Source organism: Penaeus chinensis, chromosome 16 (assembly GCF_019202785.1).
Source record: "Penaeus chinensis breed Huanghai No. 1 chromosome 16, ASM1920278v2, whole genome shotgun sequence".
In the NCBI taxonomy this organism is placed as follows: Eukaryota; Metazoa; Arthropoda; class Malacostraca; order Decapoda; family Penaeidae; genus Penaeus; species Penaeus chinensis.
Window position 1 is genome coordinate 11,078,952 of NC_061834.1, and position 7,500 is coordinate 11,086,451.

General features: G+C 41.8%; 1 protein-coding gene across 3 annotated transcripts in view; it reads left to right on the forward strand.

Annotated features, from left to right (window-relative positions):
- Window positions 1-2,990: 2,990 nt before the first annotated feature.
- LOC125033352 (zinc finger protein 407-like) overlaps window positions 2,991-7,500 on the forward strand; it is a 48,900-nt gene continuing 44,390 nt past the window's right edge. For 2 of the 3 annotated variants that reach the window (XR_007115594.1, XM_047624777.1), the window contains exons 1-2: window positions 2,997-3,058; window positions 7,378-7,500. The exon at window positions 7,378-7,500 is cut by the window's right edge and continues 30 nt beyond it. The gene's annotated coding sequence lies outside the window, so the exon portion shown is untranslated. Of the gene's footprint in view, window positions 3,059-7,377 lie in introns of all 3 variants that reach the window. The other variant, XM_047624778.1, reaches the window with a different exon arrangement.

A 7,500-nucleotide genomic window follows, 5' to 3' on the forward strand; every position in this document is an offset into this window, starting at 1 on the left:
TCGGACAGAGACAACCTAATGGGCAGGATCATCCTGTGGGAGTCGAGCCAAGTGGCCATATAGCCTGAGTTGGCGATCACGGATTGTGCAAGTAACAGGTCCTGTACCGGTCTCACGGTGCAGCCGTTGGTTGGACACATGGTCCCGCCAACTGTACCCCATGATCCGGCGCAAGGATCTGTTACAAAAGGCATCAAGACGAGATTCCAGAGCACAAGATAGTGTCCAAGTTTCACTACCATATAGTAAAACTGGCAGTATCAGGGCCTTGAAAACACGTAACTTGGTCCTTCTGCACAGGTACCGACATCTCCAAATACTCTTGTTGAGAGATTTCATGACCCCTGCTGCCAAGCCAATCCGTCTACTGACTTCTTGGTCTGACAGCCCAGAGTCGTGAACTGCATTACCGAGTTATATAAAGCTCTCTGTGACTTCGATGTTTTCACCGCAAGCACGTACCGACTGCACAGGGTCTCCTAGTAGGCCTCCAAAATCCTGGATCTTGATCTTGGTCCAGGAGACCTCTAGTCCCAGGGGCTTCGCTTCATTGCTAAATGCATCAAGAGCCGCCACTAGGGATTCCAGAGATTCAGAGAGAACGGCAACATCATCAGCAAAGTCAAGGTCTGTAACCTTGATATTGCCCAGAGTTTCTCCACAGTGACTTTGGACAGTAGCTCTACCTAGTATCCAATCCATGCAAGTGTTGAAAAGTGTTGGTGCAAGAACACAGCCTTGCCTCACACCTGAACCAACAGGGAAGAAGCTCGACAGGGCCCCACCACACTTTACAGCACTTTCAGTGCCTGTATACAGGTTTGTTATTAGTCCAATAATCCTTGTTGGAATTCCTCTTAGTCTCAGGATCTCCCAGAGTGATTCGCAATGCACTGTGTCAAACGCCTTCTTGAGGTCGATGTAGGCTGCGAGCAGCCCACGTCCGAACTCACGACGGCGCTCTATAATGATTCGAAGCGCGAGGATGTGGTCTATTGTGGACTTACCAGGAGTGAATCCAGATTGCTCTGGCCTTTGGTGTCTCAACAGGTGGTCTCTGATACGTCTCAGTAAGATGTGCGCGAGTAACTTGCCTGGTACACTGAGTAGTGTAATGCCTCAGTGATTGCTGCAGTCCCACCGATCCCCTTTCCCCTTCCAGAGAGGGATGACCACACCCCTCAGCAAGTCAGGGGGAAAGGTACCAGTCTGCCAGATGGCAGACAGGACTGCATGCAAGCCCCTTGCCATAGGTTCTCCACCAGCCTTTAACAATTCGGCTGGGATGCCACAAACTCCTGCTGCTTTACCACTCTTCAGCTTGGAGATCGCCCTCCTGACTTCAGTCAGGGAGGGTGGATCCTCGCTGATGGGTGGGTCTGGCAGAGGAGTCTCAACATTACCCGCATCCATGTTAACTGTTGGTAGATCAACCTTATACAACTGCTCAAAATATTCCGCCCAACGCACACGCACCCCATCAGGAACTGAGATTATCTGGCCATTTGCTGAGCGGATTGCAGTCGTCTGTGAGGAGGGCTTGGAGTTCAGCTTTCTCAGGGCTTGGTAGACAGGACGAAGGTCATTTACTAGGAAATGGCTTTCGACCTCCTCTGCAAGATTACTGATAAACTGTTCCTTATCCCATCTCAACAGTGACCTAGTCCTGCGCACCAGAGAACGGTGCAAGTTGCGATCCCCTGACAATCGAACTGCACGACAAGCATCTGTGGCTTCCAGCGTCTCCTGTGAGATGGAATTCTGTCTTGTTCTTGGGCGTTCACCAATGGATTCCTGGGCTGCATCAAGCGTTTCACGCTTGAAGGTATCCCACATAAGAACAGGGTCTGTCAGGCCCTCGAGTGCTGTGAGACGACCAGAGATAGCCTCGGCAAACCCCCGGGTACACTTGTCCTCCCTCAATCTGTCCAAATGAAACACCCTAGGGTGTTCATTTGGGTGACAGGGGTTCTATAGTGGACCCGGAGAGTAGCCACAACTAATCTATGATCAGTTCCACGAACTCGGCGCTTCGATACACCCTGCTCGATCACAGCTGGATACCGCATTGAAATCCCCCAGAACAATACGAATATCTCGCCGAGGACATCTGTCAGCCACAGATTCAAGTTTGGCGTAAAACATCTCCTTCACCTCAAGTTTATATACATTCATAGGAGCGTATACAGCAACAAGAGACATGAAATGAAAGCTTCAGTCTCAATACCATAATACGCTCATCGACTGGAGTGACCTACCGAGGGTTGAAGTCTGCTGGAGATGGCTATGGCTACTCCCAGGGTATGGTGGCCATCGCCGCGGCCCGACCAGTAGTAAGTGTAGCCACCCATGTATATGTATGTTTATATATATTGTGTGTGTGTATGTGTGTATAATTATATATAAATATATATATAAATATATATATATAAATATATATATATATATAAACATATACATATTTGTTTACCTAGTTATTTGTATATGTATATATTTATACATACATACATATATATATATATATATATATATATATATATATGTGTGTGTGTGTATATATTTGTATGTAAATGCACACACACATACACACACACACACGCACACACACACACACACACACACATACACACACACTCACACACTCACACACACACACACACACACACACACACACACACACACACACACACACACACACACACACACACACACACTCACACACACACACACACACGCACGCACACACGCACACATACACACACACACGCACACACACACACACACACACACACACACACACACACACACACACACACACACACATATATATATAGTATATATATAATATATATAAATTGGTATTTATATGAATATAAATACCAATCCTTCCGCAATAGCATTTTGCCCCCCCCCCCCAAAAAAAAAGGGTCCCTAAAGTCTGAATCCATTCTTCGGTGTATCCCATCTACGTTCCGATTCGGTGATTAAACGACCTCCTCTGATGGTTTGTAAACATTGAGCAAAATTCTTTTGATGTCCCAAGTAATTTCAGGAAACGGTAAGATTTTCATTATCATTATGTTTTTCATTAATAATCGCAGTCGTGGCCTGTACACTGTGGATAGGGAAATGTGTAGATATAGTTTTAGTACATAGCTGAATTAACTTGCGTAAGCTCTGTAATAAGAATTAATGATTTCGTTACCGCAGTGACATGTGTTGGTAAAATGTTGCGTTCGGAACTCTTCATCCAACAAGTTGGACAAGACGTTTAAACTCCTATTTTGGCGTCATAGATGCATTTCTATGTTAACAATGATATCTGTAGGCAACCATAAGATAGTGGTAGGAAATTTTATAGGCCTTTATTGTTGTTATCAATGGGTATTTTTGTGTTTCTCTCTTAGCAAGTTTGCTATCTTTATCAAAGTTGGTTATGCAAAGCTGCATTAAATTGGTACCATAAACACAAGTTATAAATGGGGTTTGCAGTACCTTCCTTGACTGAGATATATTGATATAGATTTTGTTGGATGAATGAGGTCTAGGGTCCAAGAATTACTATTAGTTGACACAACACATGGTGAAGAAGACCCAGAAAATTAGCTCACCATAGACGATGGGTCATGCAAGAAGCTGCACTTTCCAGATATGATCTGCTTTGTATTTGGAAATCAACTTTATGTGATAAAGGGTAATAGTTCATAGGTGGAAAATCAAATGATTGCCTCTGTCTCCACCCATTCTACTTAGGCCAGCAAGCTCCACCCCATATAGGCCTATTCTAGATGCATAAGGTAGACTGTTTCCTTGTTTGGCATTAAGTGTTAATGAGCTCCACTTTGCCAAAATAGGTGTGCTAGAGATTTATTTTTCTTTTCTGCAGTGATGATCTAAGTCATTGTGGTTATTCTTTTAAATATTAAGTAGTAATGCTACTCTTCATTAGTGCAGATGAGTATCAGTATTGTTCATTTTTCTGTATCTATGTGACATTCTGTTTTAGACCATTATGTAATTAGCCTATACTTGGGTAGAGCATTGCATAGCTATACATTGATAAAGATAGAAAAATATTAAAAGCAGTATCATACAGATAATGCCATCTATGTGACTTAACCCAATGCTGATGGGCATGACATGTACATACATGCTATGCCCACTGTGAGTACTTGTTTGATTGTTTTTACACATAGATGGCAACACATGTATTAAGTCATTTATGAGCCAGTTACGAGTACTGCCTGTCTCTCCTGTTTACCCTTTTCTTTGATTTACAAAATATTTTACGTTATCTTATTTTGCTGTTACTAATGTTTATAACATTAAAGTAATTATAATGTTTATAATAAAAATAACACTATCGATATTCATAGCACTAGCAAAAAATAATTTTTTCCTGCCAATTCAAATTAGGTAAGGTCACAAGGTCTACTAATTGACTCCTTTGTGGCTAAGCACTAGCAAAGCCATCTATATACAGAGACATTTCACAAAAATATAGAAAATGAGCACAGCATTTTCCCCATTTTTTACTCATTTTCCCTGACGGCATTGGGTTAAGTGGCTAGGGGTTATATTGAGGTTCTCTGCCAGAGTGTCAGTTGGTGACCACCAATAACCCCCATAAACCTGAACCTCTCCATTCCTTATTCATCCCTTCTGTCCACTTATTCTGATCATTAATAATTTTTTTCCTTTTTACCACAAAACTTTGTCAAAATTCTATGTCATTTGATGATAGGCACATTTGTTTGTTTTGACCATTGACCATTCTGGAAATCCAAAAACATTGCCCTCTAAACCAAAAAACTTCTTTCCTGGTGGCTCTGCCCCCAAGAGGTACACCCTGTCACTATATTTTAGGTATGCTGCTAATGACCTTAGATGCTGACATGGCAGAATTTTTTCAATAAATAAACAAATCTCCCTAAGCTAAATGTAGTCCTGGTTAAACTTTGTCAGTTTATTAATGCCTCCCACTGCTAACTCCTCTTTTATGGGCACATTGATCACACAGTTTGACATTTTGAATGATATTATTACCCTTTCCAATAACAATGGGTTTGAATAGATATTTCCAAAAAAAGACATAATAATATGCATAGAGAGTATTATACTATAATGTTTAAAATCTAACAAGGTTCTCTCACAAGAGAAAGCAAAAATTAACATTTTCCTTTCCTTAATTCTAAGAGGAATTTTTTAATGAATTTGAAATGTCAAAATATATTATTCTGTTCTTATTGATTACGAGAATCATCAATGTTTATGATAAGTCGGGAGAGTACTGTTGGCCCAATATTCCTAATGAGTACTGTAATGATGCTGTATATGCATTATTGTTCTGATTTAAATATTGGCCTTCGATAAATGATTAGTACTGAAAAAAGCTCACCAAATGCAAATTTGGCCAAAAGCATGTAAGAAAAAATGTAAGTGGCCTTAGGGAAGTAGTCTTTATGCAATTTTGCCCATCTGACACACACACATTTTTTTTTGTATCATTCTAAGATATCATGAAATTAAATTAAGGTGAGCAAATGAAAAATTTGTTTTAATGTTAATCCCATGATAATGACTGGCAGATGATTGCCAACAGTCTCCAGGCAGTGTATTTCAGTACCATTTGCTATGTCTTGCTTTGTGTACTTTGTAGACATCTTTCCCTTGCAATAATTCCACTTTTTCTTTTACCTCCCCCCAATCCCTTGCCCGTTGTTGTTGTAGGGAGGCTTAGGAGGTGGAGACTGAGACCCAGTGATGGGGAACTCCCCAACCTTGGGACTCAGCCCTTGATTCAACTAATTTTGCATGGTCTTTTTTCCACTCATACTTTTTGTTTCAGTCCCTTCACCAATCCCTTCTACTACCCACTTCCTAAGGTGTGAGAGCTGTGCTGAAAGGATGACTTTGTGCCAGTCCTGAATGGCCTGAGGGAGCCATGGCCACGGTAATCCCCTGCCTTACCTAGTCCTTACCCCTCAAGGGGACCCTGAGGGGTGAACTGTTTTTTTCTCCCCAACATACCCAAGGGGAATAATGGCCAATAATGAAAATGTAATTCCACTTTTAGTGGCAATGAGGCTTGCCCCTTCATCAAATAGCCCCAAGCCCGATTCCCTGACCCCAGGCTCTCCTTTGACCATGGCTCCGAACACTACAACAACTACCCCATCCTCAATGCCTACTAGTAAAGTATCCATCCTAATCAACACCCAACCCCAGGAGACATTTCCACTCTCCCAACATGCTCAACTTCAACACCTCAACTCCCACAACCTTCTTCATCAACTACCCCATCTCCCCTTATTACTACCTTACAGCCTTATTGCCCACCTCCCCATAACACTACCCCCCTCAACACTACTCCCTCCTCCACACGCCCCCGCCCTTCTACTACCCCCACCTCTACAAGAATCTCAAATACTCTACACAAATAAATTACATACTGTAAAACTATCAATCTCCTCCTGGTCAGCTCCATTTTATCGGAACAGATGTTGGGAGACGGCTCTCGCCCGGTTACGCATTGGCCACACCCGTCTAACACACTCCTATCTGATGTCACAATCCGATCCACCCCTATGTTCGCTATGTAATGTTCCTCTTTCAGTCCCACACATTCTATTATCATGCCCACGTTTTGAAGCAGCCCATACCTCTACTTTCCCCCACCTATCCTCCCTACATAGACATCCCAGCGTATCAGACATCCTTACAGAATCTCACACTTTCTGCTTTGACAACCTATTTTCCTTCCTCAAACGCATATAAATCCTTCAATTAATCTAACCCCTTTACATTACCTCACTCGACCCTAACCCATTCACTCACCAATTCCTTAGCCCAGCTTTAACAACTAATCACTAACCCAACCACCCTTCACTAACATTTACTATAGTGATACATGACCTTAGATGTCTATCACATTTATTTTGCTTTAAACCATTAACCATTAACTATTTACTTTTACCTTTGTTCACATCATCATCATCAGTCATTAGCTGTGTCTGACCCTACCCTTTAACCATTTACAAAAGACCACATATCAGCTCAGGCAGGATGGGAGTTGTGCATGGCAATTGAAATTTGATTTTGGAAGAAGATGGTTGCAAAATAGCCTATCAGTTTGCCAATTAATCTTATTGGAGGTTAGGCTATATATGCAAAATCAGGTGGAAAAATTGAATGCAGATGGATTTAGACATTATTATAGTCTTCCCAGTCATTAACTGCTTCAAAGAGGACCTGATTATCCAGAATATTTATTTAAGGATCCTGATCCTCACACCATTATTGTCTGCCTACCCTTAGTGGTTAATTTAATAATGTAAGAGTTTGCTGGTTTATACACATTTTGAGTACTTTTTGCAGTTACTCTACTAAATCATGTTAAGTGTATGGAGAGGGTGCAGTTTTTCAAGTACCTTCACATCAACTCTGACATCAGCCAGAAGTATAAGGACATAGCTGGTGGAGCTGCATGTGGATTCACTT